The sequence below is a fragment of the Mirounga angustirostris genome, unplaced genomic scaffold, assembly GCF_029215605.1.
Source record: "Mirounga angustirostris isolate CCGP_5_RB_7025 unplaced genomic scaffold, mMirAng1.0.hap1 SCAF_14, whole genome shotgun sequence".
In the NCBI taxonomy this organism is placed as follows: domain Eukaryota; kingdom Metazoa; phylum Chordata; class Mammalia; order Carnivora; family Phocidae; genus Mirounga; species Mirounga angustirostris.
In genome coordinates this window covers 89,990,559-90,012,632 of record NW_026991722.1, presented here as the reverse complement: position 1 = coordinate 90,012,632, position 22,074 = coordinate 89,990,559, and the positions used below count along the sequence as shown (strand labels likewise).

Here is a 22,074-nt window from a genome sequence, read left to right as displayed (position 1 = left end):
CTGCTGCTGGGGGCTGAGGTCAATCTTCCGCTCAGGAGGTAAAGACCACTACACGTTGATCTTGAATAAAGGAGCAGAGCCCTAACCCCTGTATTATCCCTCGCAGCCAAGTGTTTCAGGTCCTACTGCTTGTCATGTGAACAGCAGAAGCTGGAGGGCTAACTATGGTGACCTCCGCTCAACTGCCCATTGCTGAGCACACCGATGCTGCCCTGTGGTCTCTCTAGACTAGCTGCCGAGAGTCCTTCCTGATCTCCCACACTCCCGGCAATGCCCTTCAGAAGGACATGCTCCTCAAACTCGGCTCTGTGAGGATCCCCATGCAACTTATCTGAATGGCCTGGAGCCTCGGCCCCCGGAAGGTATGAATGAAAGGAACCAGGCACCTTCTTCTACGTTCATTCATTCCCTGTCCTTTATCCACCCAACAAATAGTTGCTGCATGTCTCTTTTGAGATGAGCAAGGTCCAGGCACTGGGATTATCAGGGAAGCCAGACGTCAAACAGGTAAGTTCACAAGTAAATAACCACGATGGTGGTGAGTGCTCTGAAGGAGAGGCACCAGGGGCTGGGAGAGCACCCGCTGTGGGGTAGGAAGCAGCCGGGCTGGGCTGGGCTGGACTGGAAGGTGTCCTGCAGAAGAACCCTCATGACATAACAGCCATCCAGGGTGTGTGCCACGCTGCACAGTGTGTGGGGCTCACACCAGCTGTCTAACTGCCTAGGGGCTCTCGCCATTTCCCTTCTACAGACAGGAACCTGAGTTCCAGAGAGGCAAAGGCAACAGAGGACAGTGCTCAGCTGCAGAGAGGGAAAGCCAGACCTCACCGTGGCCTCCAAGCCAGGCCGAAGAAGCCACAGGCCTGCCTAGAGCGGGCAGAGCGGCTGTGAGGCACGGCTGGGACTCCGGGCCTCTGTGGCCAGGCCCTGAAGGTGACTCTTCTGGCTGAGCTCACAAAACAGCTATGAATAGGAGCTCTCTGCAAACACAGAGCTGCCTCACCAATGACAAGATGTCCCTTGGACCAGTCCGGCCTCCCCACTTCTAGTGTTGAACAGAGATGAGGAAAGATGGGCTCGTGGTAGCTGCAACTCTTCCAAGGTAGGTGCGGCCCCATGACTCGAGAGCCTGATTAAAATGAAAACCCCATTACTCAAGAGAGGCCACCCCCTCTCGGAGCAGTCGAGTGTTTCCGGCTGTCTTCTACAGAAAAATGTAAGGTGGTGCTGGCAGGAGAGGAAAATCCACCACTCAGTCATCGAAAAGCAGAACTCGCCCACCAGAATCCCAGCTTGCCATCTCCATCCCGGCCCCGCACAAACCCACGAGGGCGATTTTTTCTCTCTCTACAGAGGGCCGCGCCCAAGGCTGCAGGACCTGCCGACTCCTGCCTGGGCAGCCAGAGGGGGCCCGCATTCAGCCCGGCTCTCTGGCCTCGTGGCTGCCTGTCAGCCCAGCTATGCTCTTCCTGGCTCCCACCTGGACTAAGGCAGCCTACAAGCATGCGGCACTGGGCACACCAAACATCTGAGTGCTGAACAGAATGTTCTCTCTGCACCCAGGCATTAAAGGCCTTTGTCCTTTTCATGGGAGGAGAAAGGACCCCTGATGCGGGAGCCCCTGGAGAGCAATGCCAGCTACACAGGCAAGGGCAAACCCGGGCCAAGTTCTGTGAAGCCTTCCAGGGAGCTGCCCCCACAGGCCTCCTTTGGGGGATCATGAAAATGGCCAGCCCCGCCCCTCGCCCTAGCCCTTGCCACCCTCAGGTTCAGCCTTGGTTTCAAAGCTAATGCTGACCTCAGAGGGGACAGCTCTGGACCAGTGGTTCTCAAACCTTCTGTAGTGGAATCCGTTTTCAAACAGATGTCCTTCACCAGAGACCACCAGACACAGAACAAGGGAAGCTACTTAGGCTGACAGAGTGGGAGGAGACCAGCCCAGGGCCTCACACACTGGCCCAAGGTGCAGGAATTACCCGGGTGTGTGCCAAACGTGTACCGTGCTGCTGAGAGCCAGCCTCCACTGGGCCCAACTCTTCCTGTGCTCGCAAGGCCCTCCCTGACAGCACAGCCCACTTGTGAGGGGCCTCTAGAAGCTTCCATGACTCCTGCCCCTGCCCCCAGGGGACTTGTCTTCTCCCCCAATGATTCTCTTCCACAATTCATGGTTATCACGCCCACCGGCTGGCCTGGCCTCCCTCCAGAGCTCGGTGTGAGCTCACCATGGTTCCTGGGTCTGGGCTGGATGTGGGCAACGGGCATCTGCTGTCTGCCTTCCTATTCTTTTTCCTGCTCCTGGAGGGGACAGTAAGGGACCACTGGATGGAGGCTGGAGGTGGTCAGGGTAGGGTCTGCAGAAGAGGTCACATCTCAGGAGGACCCGAGAGGGGGCAGGGTTTCTCCCTTACTAAACACATTCAGGTCGCCCTCAGGTATGACCCTGCCTCCTCTGGCCACAGAGGATGTGGGATCAGGCCACCCTGATGGGACCAGAGCTGGGTACCTGCTCGAAGCTGCTCTGGGGCCTCTGGCCCAAGAATTTGAAACTGGGGCACCGAGACAGCAGCACAAAGGCGGGCACAGCCAGGGCAGGTCAGCCCCACCGGCAAAACAGCTTCTAGAAGAACACAGAAGCCCATCTGCAGAGGGAAAGAAAATGGGAGGGGATGCCAGGAGAGAACCAGAAATGGGAAAATCAGGAGCAGCTGACGACACATTCTGTCCCTCCAGGACATACCCCGAGCATAACTCCCTACTTTTACTAAAGACGGTTTGAGTGGGTTTTCATTCCCCACCACTAACCGACCCTGAATAGGAAACCATGACAAAATACTAATTTTTAAAAAAGAATTAGTAAACCAGGTTCCTGTCTATAACGGTGTTTCCAGTGCAGTGAGGAGACATCCCCGCGTGCACGAGACCATCCCACGCGCCTCTATTGTCAAGTGGGGATACGGACTGGAGTCAGGGACGGTGGGCGGTGGTAATAACTGCGCCTGTCAGCTGAGCCACATGGTTCCTTCTCACCTAGAGGTGTTCTGTAGTCTTTCATTGTTGTTGTTCTTATTTATCCTCATAACCACCTCGTGATACGGCCATTATTCTTCCCTTTGACAGGCAGAGAAACTGAGGCTTTGAAGGGCTCATCCAAAGTCACAAAGTGACTCAGAGCAAAGCCAGGATCCCAAATGTTGCATCCCTTATACTAAGCCACACTCCTTCACACCACCATGCAACTGAGACTCAGCAGAGCCCAGTCTTCCAGGTCTATATCCTAGAATACCTAGCCTTGACCTTTCAAAGTTTATCTCCAAATCAAAGCTCAAACTGGCAGAGTGAGGTGCAGTGACCCAGGAAGGTGTCCCAGCCCAGTGTGCCTTGGGTTTAGGTCACATGTTCTGCCCTGGCGCCCAGGGCCCTCTGCCTTGGAGCTGGTGACATGATGAGCCGACAGCCTCACCTGTGTCAGAGCTTGGCGCTCATGCCCACAGATACACAAGCAGGTTAACATCCAAATGGTAACAAAGCATAAGCCTTATGAATCTGATAATTACAAAGGGAAGTGCTATTATGTCCTTTAGTTGCAAAGAAAGCAATTAGTAATCAAGGTAATTGCCCTGGCAGGAAAATATGCTTAAACCATCTTAATGGTAAGATTACATCAAATGTAGACAGTGACCGTTTCGTCTACTTTTTTAGTCAGTGACTCTGACCTACTAATCCTCTTATGATGACCACCTCCCAATGCAAACACATCTTAGAATGCCTATTTTCTACTGGAATAAGGGGGCCATCCTTTGGCTGGCTCCGGGGCTTAGCAGGCAGGCAGAGGGTCCTAAGGGAAGAGCTGACGTCAGAACAGATGCAAGGCTGTCATCCTCACTGTGAAAATCCAACTCGATTTCTCTGAGAACTGAACATCAGTCTCTTCTAATTCTGCATGTTCATTCAAACTCGCTGGTGACCCATTTACCCTGAGCCTCTTTCAGCTAGCACTGATTTATAGGAGTCCCCCAGGGGTAAGCTGCTGCCATCTGTATGGGTCACAGGGTCACATCTAAATCCCAATTGTCAACACCCCCTACAGAACAAATACCGTCGCTTTGCTAAGTTCCCTTTTGGTGGCTATTGCCTTTGCTACTTGAGAACTGACTCCAGCTCATGCCCTGTTCTTTACCCTGCAGGGCCTCCTGGCAAGGCCAAACCAAGGGGAGTCTCCATCCTTCCATGACCTCCTGAGCCATGCCACGCCCTGCTTCTTTGTGAAGGTCCAGAATTTTCTCCCAGCTGAGGGATGTTAACTTCCTCTTTGGTTTCTTCAAACTCTGACTAAAGCCCTGCCTTCTCGGCTGGAAGCATGGGCCTGCCCCCCTTTCTCAGCCACTGCATTCCTGTTTCTAGTTCCTTTATACCCTCTTGGACACCGGAGAGTGCGCTGGCTCCCTGGAATAAACCTCATTCCAAAGCACTGTTCATTTTTCAGGTGTGATAACAGTACTTTGGTTATGTTAAATTTTTAAGAATGTATCAAACTCAACACCCAAAGAACAAAGAATCCAATCAAGAAATGGGCAGAAGACATGAACAGACATTTTTCCAAAGAAGACATCCAAATGGCCAACAGACACATGAAAAAGAGCTCAATATTGCTCGGCATCAGGGAAATCCAAATCAAAACCTCAATGAGATACCACCTCACACCACTCAGAATGGCTAAAATTAACAAGTCAGGAAATGACAGATGTTGGCGGGGATGCGGAGAAAGGGGAACCCTCCTACACTGCTGGTGGGAATGCAAGCTGGTGTAGCCACTCTGGAAAACAGTATGGAGGTTCCTTAAAAAGTTGAAAATAGAGCTACCATATGATCCAGCAATTGCACTACTGGGTATTTACCCCAAAGATACAAAAGTAGGGATCTGAAAGGGTATGTGCACCCCGATGTTTATAGCAGCGATGTCCACAATAGCCAAACTGTGGAAAGAGCCAAGATATCGACTGACAGATGAATGGATAAAGAAGATGTGGTATATATATACAATGGAATATTATGCAGCCATCAAAAGGAATGAGATCTTGCCATTTGCAACAACGTGGATGGAACTGGAGGGTATTATGCTGAGCGAAATAAGTCAAACAGAGAAAGACATGTATCATATGACCTCACTGATATGAGGAATTCTTAACCTCAGTAAACAAACTGAGGGTTGCTGGAGTGGGGGGTGGGGTGGGAGGGATCGGGTGACTGGGTGATAGACATTGGGGAGGGTATGTGCTATGGTAAGCGCTGTGAATTGTGCAAGACTGTTGAATCTCAGATCTGTACCTCTGAAACAAATAATGCAATATATGTTAAGAAAAAAAAAAAGAAGAAGAAGAAGAAGATAGCACGAGGGGAAGAATGAAGGGGGGGAAATCGGAGGGATAGACGAACCATGAGAGACGATGGACTCTGAAAAACAAACTGAGGGTTCTAGAGGGGAGGGGGGCAGGAGGATGGGTTAGCCTGGTGATGGGTATTGAGGAGGGCACGTTCTGCATGGAGCACTGGGTGTTATGCACAAACAATGAATCATGGAACACTACATCTAAAACTAATGATGTAATGTATGGGGATTAACATAACAATAAAAAAATTTTTAAGAATGAATCCTTACTCTTTTAAAGGTACATCCTGAAATATTGACAAATGGAATGACATAAGGTCTGCAACTGGCTTCAAAATGATGGGGGAATAGGCTGGAGGTGTAGAGACAGGGTTGAGGTGATAACTGAGAGACAGGTATGTGTGTGGGTTCCTGAGACTCTTCTGTCCACTTCTCTTTAGGTCTTAAATTTTCCACAACAACACAAAGGCTTTACAAAATCCCATCCCTAGAGTTTTATAACATCCTTGAGTCCAACTGTCCCACCTGAGCTTTTACCTGCATCCTTTTCAACTGACATATGTTTACTGAGCACCTACTATGCTCAAAGTGTTGTTAAAAGCTGCAGAATAAAAGTGACTGGCCCCACCTGTGAGGAGCCCTCAGGATGCTGTCCTGTTGTGCACAGTCCTGTCCTTTATTTTAGCGAAGTCCCCAAAGCTTCATTTCTCAAATTGGGCACTGATTTTTCTCTCCCCCACACCAGGGTGGCAGTCAGGGCCTCCTTTTCCTTAGGATGGAGTGAGCCCAGCATCACTGAGGGGATACCAACTCCTTCTGTTCTTCCCCCACCCCTACTGGATGAGGTGGCCCAGGTGTGGGTCAGGGCAGACAAGAGTTTCAGAGAAAGAGAGGCCAACCCATCCACATGTTGGAGGGTTTGGGTGAAGCCAACTGCTCTGTCCCTCAACTTGCAGACAAAGGACCAAGGGCCAGGACATGTCCTGCCTCCCATCTGGACCAGAAGCATAGACAGAAGCACTGAGACCATTAGGGGCTCCAGACCCAAACACCTGGATGTGGGAAACTGCCTCATCCAAAGACCTCCAAGCCAGAAACTGACCTCCCTTCCCAACTAGGCACAGAATATGTTGCTTTGCTCAGAAGTCTGTGTGCCATTCTCAAAGAAGCCTGAATTCACAGCCAAAGTGGGGAAGGAATACCCACCTTGGGCTGCTGACCTATTGACGAGCAATGGTTGCCATCCTGGGTCCTGTGAAATGTTCATCCTGGAGCCACCAGAGAAACTGAAGCCAATCCCTTCAGTCAGCAATACACTTCAACACTGTCAAGGTCAACGACCTTTAATTCACATCCATATTCCCACTCTCTCAGTTCAGGTGAGGACCATGAAGAAAGTCTGATGAGTAAAGGGTATAATACTCTGACATAGACACAATGCCTCTTGTCAAGTAAAGGCTGCACCTACGCCTGGAAGACAGGGTCCAAGAACTCGGATACAAACACACCTGGTGATCACCCTAACGGTCTCTTTTGTCTCTCTATATCCAGTGAATTAAATAAATATGTGGCAGTAAAATGGAATTAAATCCCCATTCAACGGAAACCATGAAATTTGGAAGTGGGGGAAGCCAGCCAGTTGTGGCAAGGAATCCAGCAAGTTTAAACAGATGACATGTCTTAAAATGAGACCCATGGGGGGCCAGCATGAGCCCTGTGTGGAACACTTATTAAAAGTGGGGTTCCCGGGGCACCTGGGTGGCTCAGCGGGTTAAGCGACTGCCTTCAGGCTCCCTGCTCACTGGGGAGTCTGCTTCTCTCTCTTACTCTCCCCCCTCTTGTGCTCTCTCGCTCTCTCTCAAATAAATAAATAAAATCTTTTTAAAAAAATGGGGTTCCCGGGCACCACAGGACCATCACATCAGAATCTTGGTGGTCCTCCCCTAAGACTTTTAATGTGCTCATCTCAGGGTACTTCATGCCCACCTACCAAAGTTAATGAGAAGTTATTCAGGGGTGTGTGTGTGTGTGCGTGTGTGTGTGTGTGTTGTTTAACCAATGCCAGTCAATATTTTACTAACTTAATAAGCTTACAAGAGACCTCATTACATCTTCTGGCCAGCTAGGCAGATGGGTATCTTCTTCTTTGGGACTGAGGGATCTGAGAGCTAATAGCTTGAACATGGGGGCATTTTCCCTTTGTGCTGAGAAGGGCACAACCCTGTCTCCACCCAGCCTCTAGGGATTGAAGACAGAGGAGGTGGCCACAGAAGAACCCACCACAGACTCAGTACGTGCAGGCATTCTCCAAACGCTAAGGGACAACTCCCCCACAACACGTAAGAAACTCTGCATTTCAAGAAATCATTCCTTCAAATGGGAAGAGTGTTCAGTGGACCAAGGAGAGACCAGGATTTCTCCAGGCTCCTTGCATCCCAAGGCACAAAGGCAGCAGTTTTTCTAGGAGCTGTTTACAGAGCTAGAACAAATCCACATTCCCCAGGAATTTATTTCCACCTCTGGGGACCACAACCAACAGGGACAGAAGGAAAGCCTTTGAAGTCCTACCTTTTAGAGGATTTTCATTTTGGAGCAATTGGATGGCAGGCTGCCCAGATGTTCTTTAAGGTCAACCCCTAGGGCCACAAGCCACCCAAAACCCCTGACCCCTGCTCAAATGCCAGCCTTGACTGTTCTAAGGGCAGAATCTGGGCTGTGTGGGATAATTCGGAGCACAGGGCTGTGATGTCAGAATAGGGCTATGACATCAATGTGAGAGTAGGCCAGCCTGGGGAAGCAGGGCAGAAGAGAGGGAGCCACTGAGGGGCTGGATTAGCCCCCCTGCAAGTAAGGCCAAGAGAAAGAGGTGGCTGGCTCTGTGTTCACTTCTTATAGCCTTTCAGAGCCCCGCTTGGATGCAGACCTGCAGATCTTCTGAAAATGATTCACAAGTACTGAGAGGTAAGTTGCAAGCCAGCCAACCTGCCCATGCTTCCTTAGACATCAATTTAGGAGCAAAGAAAGTGAACAACCATCCTCTAGCTCCCTCCTGTGTCAAGTAAAAAAAAATACTCTCTATTTTCTGACTGGGAGATTCAACCCTGGACCCTAAGCAGGGAGTCAGGAGGATAGCTCCCAAGCGGGCTGAGTGTCAAGGTCTCCCAGGATACAGTTAAATGCAGATAGATAAAACGCAGGACAATCTTTACATTTGAACTCCAAATACACAATTAATAAATTCTGGTATATGTCTCGACTATTACATGGGACATAATACTAAGACATTATTTGCTGTATACTTGAAGTTCACATTAAATTGGGTGACCTGTATGTTTATTTGCAAAATCTGGTACTCCTAGCTAAGGAGATTTTTTTTTTTTTAATGTAGGTACCCTCCTCCGCCCCACCCCACCCAGTACTACTCTCATTCATTCAGATTTATCAGGGCAGGAGGACTTGGGAACCTGTATTATTTTAAAGCTGCCAAGATGGCTATTATCAATAATTACAGCTAATTGTTCTTGAGCATTTACCAAGCCAAGTGCAGAGTTCTTTTTCATGCATTCTCTAAATTAATCCTCACAGCACCTCTAAGAGGTGGGTCTATTATTAAGCCCATTTTACAGAGGAAAGAATGGGGCAAAAGACAGCAAGCAACTTGCCCAAGGTCACACAGCTGGTAAGTAAAGGAGCCATGGTTTGAACTCAGGGAGGCTCCCACTGGTTTAGAAATCTTTGAACTGCAAGGACCCTCACAAATGGGGAATCTGAGGCTCTGGGAAGTCCACATTCACATTAACCACTAGCTACTGTGCACAAGGAGTTAACCAGATTGCAGAGAACAAGCATCTGGCCCAGGCAAGGGGCTGACTCAGGGAAGTTTCCGGAATGGCCCTCTCCTTGAAGGAGAAGCAGACCTAAGGGGAAACAGGGTGTGGGAAACGGGTTTGCAGGTGCTAGGGAAGAGGGTTTGTAGGTAAGAGGTTCAGCATGCCTCGCAGAAAGACAGTGTGCTGATGAGGAGAGGGGAAGCCGGGTAGATCTGGAGGGCAGGGGAGAGCCCAAGAAGGAATATAAGTCAAAATTGCATTTTGTTTTCAAATTAACCTACAGCAAATTTTACTTTCTTGTCATACAGTTCTATGCATTTTAACACATGTATAGCTTCATAACACACCTCCACGAGGACATAGATCAGTTTCATCACCCTCGAAATACTCCTTCATGCTATAATTTTGTATCACATCCTCCCTCCACCCCTCACCCCTGGCAATCACTGATTTGTCCTTCATCTCTACAGTTTTTGCCTTTTCCAGAATGTTAGATAAAATGGAGTCATACGACTTTTTGAGAACGGCTTCTTTCACTTGGCCTAATATCTTTGAGATTCATCCACGTTGTTGTATGTTTGGGTAACTCATGCGTTGGCATTGCTCAGTGATACTCCATTGTGTTGTGGACCAGAGTTTGTTCAATTGGTTACCCACTGAAGGATGCTTGGGTAGTTTCCAGTACTTTGCCATAAAACGAGTGCTGCTCTGGACATTTGTGTGCAGGCTGTTGTGTGAACTTAAGTTTCCATTTCTCTGGGATAAATGTGCAGGGATGTGACTACTGGGTCATACAGTCATTGCATGTTTAGTATTGTAAGAAACTGCCAAACTATTTTCCAGGGTAGCTGTGCCATTTTATATTCCCACCAGCAATGTATAGGACAGATCCTTGCCAGCATTTGCTATCATCACTATTTTTTATTTCAGCTGTTCTAATAAGTGTGTAGTAATATCTCATAATGATCTTAATTTGCATTTCTCTAATAGCTAATGATAATGATCACCTTTTCATGTGCTTATTTGCCATCTGTATCTTCCCTTCATTGAAATATCTGTTTGTGTTTTTTTCCCCATTTATATTTAGATTGTCTTTTATTATTGAGTTTTTACATTTAATTATACATTCTAGATACTGGTCCTCTGTTAGACAAGTAATTTGCAAATATTTTCTCCCAGTCTGTACCTTGTCTTTTCATCCTTTTGATAGGGTCTTTTGCAATGCCAAAATTTTCAAATTTAAAGTCAATTTATTAATGTTTTCTCTTATAGAGTGTGCTTCTCATATCTTAGACATGTCTAGCAACTCTTTGCTTAGCCCTAGGTCCCAAAGGTATCTTATGTTTTCTTTTAAAAGTTTTATGGTTTTACATTTAAATCCATGCTCCATTTTGAATTAATTTTTGTATACCATTTGATGCTTAGGTTGAAGTTCATTTCTTTTTTGCCTACGGATGTCCAAAGACTCCAGCAATAAAGTACCTTTGTCAAAAAGTCAATTTGGTGTATTTGTGCTTATTTCTGGGTTTTTTATTCTGTTAAATTGATTTATAGGTCTCTGTTCCTCCCCCAACATCATGTTATCTTGATTACTCTAGCTATACAGTAAGTCTTGGCATCAGGTAAAGTGATTTCTTCCACTTTATTCTTTTTCAAAACTCTTTTAGCTGTTCTAGTTCCTTGTGTTTCCACATAAAATTTAGAGTTAGTTACAGAATGTCTTCCTAGGATTTTGATAGAAATTGTTTTAAACATATAAATCAATTCTGGGAAAACTGACATCTTTATTATGTTGAGTTTCTCAGTCCATGGACATGGTATGTCTCTCCATTTCTTCAGATCTTGAATCTCTTTAGCATACAGATCCTGTACAAATTTTGTTAGATTTATATTTAAATATTTCATTTTGAGGAAGCAGAGTAAAAGTTTCACATTTTTGATGAAGTTCAATTTATCAATTTTTTTCTTTAATGGATTATGCTTTTGATGTCATACTTAAGAGCTCTTTGCTTAATCTTAGGTCACAAAAGTATTCTCCTATGTTTTCTTCTAAAAGTGTTATAGTTTTGTGTTTTATATTTTGAGTTAACTTTTATAGGTGTTTTATATTTTGAGTCAACTTTTGCCAACACAAAACTATCTTCATTACAGATTCTTTATAGTAAGTCTTAACATTGGGTAATTACTCCAACTTTATCCTTTTCAAAATTGTTTTAGCTATTCTAGTTCATTTGTCTTTCCATATAAATTTATAATAAGCTTGTCTACATTGAAAAACATGTCAGGGAGGGGTGGGGGGATGGGTAGCCCAGTGATGGGTATTAAGGAGGGCATGTGTTGTGGGTGAGCATTGGGTGTTATATGCAAATAATGAATCATTGAACACTACATCAAAAACTAATGATGTACTGTATGGTGACTAACATAACATAATTAATAAAAAAGAAAAAATGTCTTGCTAAATTATTTTTATTGGAATTGCATTAAATCCATTGATCATTTTGGAGACAACTGACATCCTTACTTTGTTGAATCTTCTGATCCATGAGCATTTTATGTCTCTCCATTTATTTTGGTCTTTTATCTGCATTTTCTAGTTTTCAGTATACAGATACTATATAGTTTTTGTGTTATTTATACCTAAGTATTTCATGGGGGTGCTTTACAATTTTTTTTTAAATTTTGGTTTCTAAAGGCTCACTGCTAGCACATAAAAATATGATTGGTCTTTGGGGCACCTGGGTGGCTCAGTCCGTTGAGTGTCTGCCTTCAGCTCAGGTCATGATCCTGGGGTCCTGGGATCAAGTCCCGTGTCAGGTTCCCTGCTCAGCGGAGAGCCTGCTTCTCCCTCTCCCTCTGCCTGCCGCTCTGCCTACTTGTGCTCTCTCTCTCTACCTCTCTGTCAAAAAAAAATTTTTTTTAAACTTTAAAAATTTAAAAAGATTTAAAAACCTCCAAAGAACAGAAAAGTCTACTGTGAAAATTAAGTTTCCCTACTTTACACAGCAAATAACCTCCTCTCCTGTGCCCCTCCCTAGAGGCAACCACGGTAACTAGAGTTTCTCATGCATCCTTCACAGGCTCTTCTTTTTTTTAAGATTTTACTTTTTTTTTTTTTTAAAGATTTTATTTATTTATTTGAGAGAGAGAGAATGAGAGACAGAGAGCATGAGAGGGAGGAGGGTCAGAGGGAGAAGCAGGCTCCCTGCCGAGCAGGGAGCCCGATGTGGGACTCGATCCCAGGACTCCGGGATCATGACCTGAGCCGAAGGCAGTCGCTTAACTGACTGAGCCACCCAGGTGCCCGCTGATGGCTTCTTTCATTCCTGATGTGGGTACTTTGACATTTTCACTTTAGGAGGCAATTGGCCTAGTTGGGTTCAAGCCACAAGTTCTGACCAACCTTCTCCTGGTGATGATTTCATTATCAGTTCCCTTTACAATGCCTTTGCAATGCTATTTGAATCTTTCCCTCATATGCGCCAGTCAGTGGCCACTGGGACCTTGGTGTTCATGTGGCTTTTAGTTCAGTTCTCCAAGTATGCAGTTTAGGATCTGACTCATGCACGTGCAGCTTGGACATGAACCTAGAAGTTCATAAACAACTTTACAGGGTCACTTTCCCAAGCTCCTCTCTGTGATATCTTGGTATTTTCCAGTTCCCAAGGGCTCCTTCTTTCTGTCCTTTGGCACAAGACTGGGACTTTATTTACTTATCTCCACTGCCCATTTCCCATCACTGCACCCACATCTGGGGCCAAGTGGGTGGGAGGAGAAAGAGAAGAATGCAACAGAGGTTCTCACTCACTCTCTTGGGACCACACCACTTTCTCCTGGAGGGGAGGGTTTCCCTCAAAGCTCTAGGCACCTGTAGCCCCCTGCTGCTACTATCACTGCAGGGGAACTTTCCTGTTCCTTGGGCCTGAACGAGAGGGCTTGTCCTGGAGCTCTCTCTGTCTGCTCACTCATGGATCTCCCCCAAGTCCAGACTGGAAAATACTGGAAGGAAAAAAGTTGTAAACCTACCACCTGTTCATTGTTACTTCAAATTATGATCTTCTCCAATCTGCTTGTGGCTACTTAATTTCTGGGGTGCTTAATAACTGTCCCATGCATTCTGTCCAGGTTTTCTAGCTGCACAAAGTGAAGTGCTCTCACTTCATCCTCCCAAGGACTGGAATCAAGCTGAACTGCATTTTAGAAGACTCACTCTGGCTGTTGAGGAGTCTCTAATGGAAGACTCTGGAGTCCAGGATCTGGGAGGCCAGGTGGCTGAACCAAGGTGGAGGCCATGCAGATGAAGGGCAGCAGGCAGATGCAAAACTGTTCAGGGCTGGCACTCACAAGACCTCGTGACAGCTGAACGTGAGAGGTGAAGGAGGGGAGGAGTAAACAGGACACTTGAGTTTACTACTGGTCCAACTTCCAGGTCTGGAAGGTAACCTAAGACTATGATGAGGGCAGTTTCAAGGCCGTGGGCAGTGGGTCAGGTGGAACAGTGGGAAGAAGCCTGGGGAGAAGCTGAGGCTACAGGAGAGAAAGGAGAACAGCTGTGGGACGAGGTCCCACTGGAGTCAACACAGGGGTAGATGCAGGGAGGTTGCTAAGTGTGATGGTAGAGAGCTGAGATGGTCCAGAAGGTGGACTTCTTTGTTCTATGGAATGAAAAGGAGGCAAGGTGTTTTGCTGGGGTAGTGAGGGCATGTAGAGTGGCAAAGACTTCAAGAGCCGGGGCGCCTGGGTGGCTCAGTCGTTAAGCATCTGCCTTCGGCTCAGGTCATGGTCCCGGGGTCCTGGGATCGAGTCCCGCATCGGGCTCCCTGCTCCACGGGAAGCCTGCTTCTCCCTCTCCCACTCCCCCTGCTTCTGTTCCTGCTCTCGCTATCTCTCTCTGTCAAATAAATAAATAAAATCTTTAAAAAAAAAAAAAGACTTCAAGAGCCACTGGAAGATGGGAAAGGAAGCTGTCAGGGGACCCACACTAGGGGGCCAGGCACTGATAAAGGCCCAGCACAAGCCCTGGGTTTAAGGGTGTGCTGATCTATGTGGTTGGGAGGGACTGCCCCCAAACTGTGGCTGCGTGGCTTATGCACCTTGGCCCAGTGAAGGGGCCCTACTATTCCTGCCTGAAGGCAGAAGGTACAGAGCTAAGGGATTGTCACCAAAACAGCAACAGCCTCACTGCTGTCAACTGAGCACTCCAGTTGCTAAGCTGAGCGGTTTGTAATATGATTTAATTTATTCCTCTTGACAACCCTAAGTGGTCTTTATCAATAGACACACTTTTAGGGTAAGGAAACCGAGGCACAGAGTGGTCAAGCCACTTTGCTGAAGTGACCCAGCTAGTAAATGGCACAGCTGGGATTCAAGCCCAGGGCTGTCTGGTTCCCAGGCTCATCTCATGGGTTGGTGGAGGACGTGTGGGTGTGATGGAAGCTGGACAATCAGGCGAGGGAGGAAGACCCCTCTCAGGAGTGACTGCGGGACAGATACCGGGCCAAGCCAAGCAAGGGAGAAGAAGAAAGAAGGCAGCTACTAGAGGAGGAGCCAGAGGTCTAGAAGGGTACTGAGAGGGTAGCTGCTGTGGCAGCCGAAAAGGGGTCAGACTCTGACTTCAAATTACTGAGCCAGAGCCCCAGGGTCCAGAGGTAGTTATGTGGGGGAGGCAGACAGGATCTGTGATACCAAGGCACAGCTGAAGATGCAAGGGTACCAGAGGACCAGGCCTGGAAAGCTGAGGACAAGCTCCACAGCAGATATGGTGGGGAGCAATCCCAGTAGGGGCACCAAGATGCCAAGATTTAGATGAATGAGCAGCATGGAGAGGAGGCAAATGCTGGAGGTGGGCATGACCCTGGCCTTGGTCACTTGCCCCTCTCAGAGCAGGGGTCTACCTAGATGTAAATTCACTCTCCTGGTTGTGCTGTTCTCCCCAAAGATACCACATTCTGATGACCCCACAGGGACCTTTTTTTTTTTATTATTATTTTTTATTATTTTTTATTTTATTCTTATGTTAATACCCATACATTACATCATTAGTTTTAGATGAAGTGTTCCATGATTCATTGTTTGTGCACAACACCCAGTGCTCCATGCAGAATGTGCCCTCCTCAATACCCACCACCAGGCTAACCCATCCTCCCACCCCCCTCCCCTCTAGAACCCTCAGTTTGTTTTTCAGAGTCCATCATCTCTCATGGTTCGTCTACCACTCCGATTTCCCCCGCTTCATTCTTCCCCTCCCACTACCTTCTTCTTCTTCTTTTTTTTTTCTTAACATATATTGCATTATTTGTTTCAGAGGTACAGATCTGAGATTCAATAGTCTTGCACAATTCACAGCACTTACCAGAGCACATACCCTCCCCAGTGTCTATCACCCAGTCACCCCATCCCTCCCACCCCACCCCCCACTCCAACAACCCTCAGTTTGTTTCCTGCGATTAAGAATTCCTCATATCAGTGAGATCATATGATACATGTCTTTCTCTGTTTGACTTATTTCACTCAACATAATACCCTCGTTGCAAATGGCAAGATCTCATTCCTTTTGATGGCTGCACAATATTCCATCCACAGGGACCTTTTTAAAACGACAAGTGAGTGAGCAAAGGCACACACGCAAGCCAGCCCCAGCAGCCCAGCGCAATCTCAGCAGGGCCTTCATCCAGCCACCAGATGGCAGCTGCAGACACCAGATAAAGCCTTCCATTGTCAACCGAGGCCCACATTTCAGAAGCTGCTAAGAGTAAATCATCCAGCCCGGGGTTGCTTGTCTCCTCATCAGAGTATCAGAAGACTCCATGCCCTTCCTCACACAGATTCTTCTAATAACACACGAGAAAAATCTTGTACATCTGAGACGAAGGAAAGACTGTCCTGAAAGGCTGGTAAGCTCTGCTCTCTTTGGTGACATGAGTCCCTGCCTATCTCCACCCCCACTGGAAGGTCCCCTGATTAGCTGCCCAGGACTTCACCCGAGGCCCCAGCCACCAGCCTCCTAGAGCTCTGCGCGCTCGCTGCTCTCGGGCTCCCCGGGCCTGGCACACTGCCTGGAGCATTCAGTAGCTGCAGCCTAGGCAGGAGTAGATGTTGTCTCTAGTGTTCCACGGCAGCTGGGCAGAGACCCACGGGAGGACACAAGCAGGATGATCGCAGCTTGGCTTTGGCAGGTGGATGTGCTAAAAGGTCAAGAGGCCAAGAAGGGCCTGGGGCAAGGTAGGGGCCACACAGGGGACCCACAGGGAAGGCTGCACAGTGGGAAGGCTGGGTGGGCAGAAGAAAGCAGAGGACAAGGGTCTTCAGGAGCTTGAAGACTGATGTGGGGACTATCAGTGATGGGGGGAGCAAGATGTGGTCAGCAATGGCAACATGTCAATGGAAGGCTTCCTAGAGGTGGGAAGGGGGAGAGGGGACAGCCCTAGGAGACGGCCAAAGACGATGCCAGAACTTGCTCTGGGCTGGACAGGTCATCTAGACCCTCCCCCCACCCGCCCCCCTCCAGTGAAGTTGCAGGAGGTCAGAGGTGAGCAGCAGGGGCCCTGCAGAACAGCTCCAGGTAAAGGAGCTGGAATACCTGGTGCTAGTCAGCACCAGAGACAGGCTTCCTGGAGGCTGAAAGAGGAGCCTCCAAGAAGGAACAAAGGACAGGGGGAGGGGAGCAGGGCTGGCCACAAAGCCGGGCTGGGTGTGAGTGAGGAGCACAGACTGAAGGCTAGGGAGGGAGGAACCCTCCGGCAGAGAGGGACAACAGAGGACCCTGACTGAGGATAGTAGGGACAGGTGGGTTCATTTCTTCCTAAGAAGCAGTAAGGATGATAAATAAGGAAAAGAGAACCTCATTTAAAACCAACTAACGCTAACAACACATATGTTCATTAATTGAATTTAAATAAAATAAAATAAAATTCAAAAAAATAAATAAGTAAAAAATAAAACCAACAAAAACAAGGTAGTTGCCAAAATGAGCACTGCCCTCCTCACCATAAAGAGGAAATGGAGGACAAGGCCACTCCCGGGTCCTGTGGATCAGAGGCACACGGTGGCTGCATGCAGACTCCAGGCCTTCCCAAATCACCAGGGCAGAACTGGTCCCGCGCTGGTCCCGCACGGCCTTGGCCTGCTGACCTCATCCCTTGAGGCATCTTTAGACGTCATGGTCAGCTTTGGGGCCCAACTGCCTACAGCACAGCAGGCCAAAGGGACGAGGGACAGCTGCCAGGAAGCCAGGACCTGATAAGAGCGCGGAGGCTGGAGAGAAGTGAGCCATGCGGCCTGGAGTCAGTGAGGGGCAGGGGTTAGAGTACGCCATCACGGTGGACCCCACATCCATGCCCGCCATTGCTCTCGGTTCCTTTGGGTCCTCTTGAATGGCCCTGTCCCATAATCCTTCCTTCCAGTGTTCCATTGCACAAGGCCCCTCAACCTGCCCCATCTGATAGGGGGGCTCAGCCTGCCCCCCTCATCCCATGTCCTCTGCCCTCTCCTTGTGGGAGTACTGGCCTGGGCTGGGTGGTCGCTGGGTCCAATGCCAGCTCCCTTTACCTGCGACGGGTTCTGGGGCTGGTGTCCCTGTGTCCTTGGCCCTCTTACTCCACCTCAGGCTTGGCTCATCTCTCCCCCTGAAGAGTCAGGGGCACCCAGGCAGCCTACTCTCAACCCCCACCAGAGAGCTCCTCCAAGGCTGGGTCCAGGCCTGGGCCTGTTCATCTCTGAGTTCCCCACACACGGCCCAGTCCCTGGGACACAAAAAGACACCAATCAAGAGCCCTTTGTGACATACGCATGCACTGTACTTTTATAAGGAACATTTCGGCTTCAAGCAACCTCACATTGCTGGACTGCTTTCTTTTTTCACAGACAGAAAAGAAGCCTAGTGCCAACAATAAAAAGCAACCATAAACAGAGGGAGCATTAAATGAAAAAACATCTAGGGAGTTTGAGCATCCCCTCATGCACTTGGAAAAGTCTGCCCAATTTTTGGCTAAAGTCCATTTTCTTTAGTGATTATTTACAGAAAGGTTAAAAGAAAAATCTTTTCTCCCCCATGTAGCAGAAAGAAAGATTTGACAATTAGGTCAATGTCATTTTTGTAAGTGCTATGTACTTCTGATCTCTCAGGGTCTGATCAACGTGACATAATAATTAGGTGTAACAAATAAGGATACGTAAACTCAAACAAGGAACCCCAAATTCACACCCCAAATACATAAGTAGGAGAGAATCTGGGGGTCTTCACTAAGCAAAACAGAGGGAATACAAATGGACTGGAGAAAAGGCCCTTGGGTTATAGGGCATTTGACAGGACATGATGCTTCACGGCTTTCAAATCCTTATAATTTGAAATATATGTAAGCAATTTGCTTCCCTCTGAAGGGGTGCAGGCAAATCAGCCCTTCCCAGGGAAGAGCCCAATGGCAACTGTTAAGCAATCCACTTCTCAAAGGGGTCCAAATAACTGAAGTGTTCCAACCATCAGATGCAAAGTCCTTGGGCAAAAAGTAGGTCCTTCTGCTGTGTGGGGGCTTCTCCTGCTGACCAAAGGTGCTTGGGCCTCCTGGGACTGGCAGGTGGCTTCTATGCTCTAGCTGCTGAACCAGTCAGCCCTTCTGGCTACCATCCTCCCTCCAGGAGCCCTGTGCCCCCAGCCAGATGCAGGCCCTAGCCCAAGATCTTGCCAAGGCCACCCCTACCAGACTGATCTCCAGCCTCCCCTTGATGACTGCCAGGCTGAGGGATGATGCAGCCCAAACACACGCAGTGTCCCCAGCCACATAGAACCCCCCATGGTCTCTGAACACATCCATTCCTTTGCTCTAGCCATTCCCATCCCCACCGCCTGGATGGTCTTCCTTCTTCCCTGCCCCCCTCACCTCCATCTCCATATTTCAAACCCTTCTTGTCCCTCAAAAACCCACCTCGGGTCTCAGCTCCTATAAGTAGCCATCTCTGACATCGTTCTCCTCTCCCACCCACCCCAGTGGTGACAGCCTCCTACCTTACACTGTGCTAATTCACCTGCAAATCATTCTAACCTCCATGGGAACTGTCACGCCTCGTTCATGAAGTTTGAGTTCATGTAGGACTGTGCCATTTGAATGACGTTCGTTCCCTCTGAAAGGTTAATATACAAGAGCACATACTGTGCAGAGGTCTACTAGGGGTTATTTTTTATATAATAAAAACTACTTGCTCTCGGTTTTTTTGTGGCCTAGAAATAGGTGATTCCTTCTTTTGGCCCATTTTAGACAACTAGCAAGTTAAGGCCACAAATATAAAACTGGAAAGCTCAAAAGGCCAAGTTTCAGGTGCCCAAGGGGTCAGTTCACTTCTGCAAGAGAGCAGGGGCAGACATGTGCTGCTGAGAAGCAGGCTCCAGGAGTCCAGGTCCTGGGCTCTGCAGATGGCTGTCCCAGCACCCAGATTCCTGACTGACACAGACACTCATTCAGGAGGGGCAAGCACACCCCCAAGATGACCATGACTCATCCCTCTGCACCCACCAGTGTGCATGTCCCCAGCCAGAAGGGAGAGCAGCCGCCTTCCCCAGAATGCAGCCCTCCAGAACCGCTGTGCCACATTTCAGGGAAATACATGTTGGTGGAGGTAGGTCATTTAAAGAGCAAAATCATTTTTTTCCCTTCACTTTTCAAACACTCTGAGTACTTGACCTTCTGCGGATGATTCTGTCCTATCACCTGCTACCAGCTGTGGGCAGGATGATTTATGAGTGCTGAGCCACACTCCCCGACCACAGTGCCAGGATGAATGGAATTGGTTGCACCCATAGCACTACACACTTCCCAAAAATTATCATGTAATCCTGGTAACTGAGCAGGGGTGCTGAAGATGAGGAATCTGGAGCTGGGAAATATTCACTGGTTTGACTGAGGCCCCAGAGATGGCGGGAGCTCAGTCAGAAGCCTTGCCAACCATCCATTTTATAGACAAAGAGACTGAGGTCCCAAGAGACACAGGGACTTGCCCAAGGTCAGATCTGACCCTCCTCTGCTTAGCACCCAGCCCACAGTACCACAGAACATGCTACCAAATTTGGAAAATGAATGGCAAAAGAAACACAATTAGCCCAGAAGGACAACAATGGAGTCTTGAAGGACCCTTGGGACCCCCACCCCCAGCCCAATTCTCTGCTGGAACCTCCCATCATGTCCCTACCATCCCCTCCCTTTTGTAGTACACTGGTTTGTTTCTCAGCCTAAGCAGTAATCGGTCTCACCCCTTCTACCACTGGTTCTGCTTGTGTCTCCCAGGGCCACAAAAAAAGAAAAAAACAAAAAACAGGTCTGCATTCTCATTCATAAGCTCTGACCCTTCAAACTTGCAATATGAGCAGGCTCTGCCTGGCCTTCCTTTCTCCCATGAAATGTCATGAGTTCCTTCATCTGCTCCGGTGGTGGCAGGTATAGAGAAACCACAACAGCCCAAGCCTCCTCCCCAAGGACAATTCGAGCATGGACAAGGGTATCCTGGCTGCTGTGCACGCTGGCCCCACAACAAACCCGCACTGGGCACCGAGCCCAATGCCAAGCCTTGGGCCCTGAGGTCACCACGGAAATAAGACAACACAGGATCTCTCTGCCCTGGAGAAACTCAGGTTTTATGGAAGAGATGGGCAATAAGTAACTAAACAAGCCAGTCCACTAATGAGGGCAGATCACAGGGAAGAAAATAAGGATGCTATCATGGAGCTGTCTTAGGAGAAGGGAACAACTTAAACCACTCTGAAGTGTTGCTGAACTGAGACCTGAAGGATGAGAGCCAGGCAGGCCAAGAGTAGGAGCAGGAGTGTTCTAGGCAGAGAGGAGAGGCCAGCAAGTACAAAGGTCCTGAGGCAGGAGTTGAGTATGGTGAGCAGGAAAAGAGTGAGGGAAGAAGGCCATAGACTGTCATGCAAGGTAAGGAGCTCAGATTTTACCCTGAAAGCACTGATGAGCTCCCTGAGATGTGTGCGTGTGTGTGTGTGTGTTAAATACACATAAAATTTAACATGTTAACCATTTTAAGTGTATAATTCAGTGCTATTCAGTACATTCACAATGTTGTGCAGCCATCACCTCTAGCTCCACAACACTTTCATCACCTAAAAAGGAAGCCCTGTACCCATTAAGCAGACACTTCCATCCCTTCTCTCCCTAGCTCCTGGCAACCACTCCTCTGCTTTCTGTCTCTTTGGATCTGCCTATTCTGGACATTTCATATATATAGAATCATACAACATGTGACCTCCTGTATCTGGCCTCTTTTAAGAAACGTGTTTTCAAGGTTCATCCATGTTGTAGCATGTATTAGTACTTCATTCCTTTTCATTGCTCAGTAATATTCCATTGTATGGATATACCACATCTGTTCACCCATTCATCTGATGATGGACATTAGGGCTATGTTCACCTTTTGGCTCTTGTGGAGAGTGGGTGCTATGAACATTCCCATACAAAGTTTTTGTTTGAACACCTACTTTTGATTCTTTGGGATATATACCCAGGAGTGGATTTGCTAGGGTCATTTGGGTGATTATATGTTTAACTTAGTGAGAAACCACTAAAACATTTTCCACAGTGGCTGCACCATTTTACATTCCTACTGGCAGTGTTTGAGGGTTCTAATCTTCCACATACCTATCAACACTTACTTTCCATTGTTGTTGTTGTATTTTGATTTTTGTTTTGATAATAGCCATCCTAATGGGTGTGAAGTGTGGTTCTGATTTTCATTTTCTTAATGACTAACAATGTTGATTATCTTTTCATGTGTTTATTAGCCATTCAGATATCTTCTTTGAAGAAATTTCTATTCAAGTACTCTGTCCATTCATATCCTGGATTCTAGACACATCAA

General features: G+C 47.8%; 1 protein-coding gene across 1 annotated transcript in view; it reads right to left on the bottom strand.

The window, feature by feature from the left end:
- Positions 1-22,074, bottom strand: part of OSBP2 (oxysterol binding protein 2) — a 167,922-nt gene that overhangs the window by 104,922 nt on the left and 40,926 nt on the right. The window lies entirely within an intron of this gene.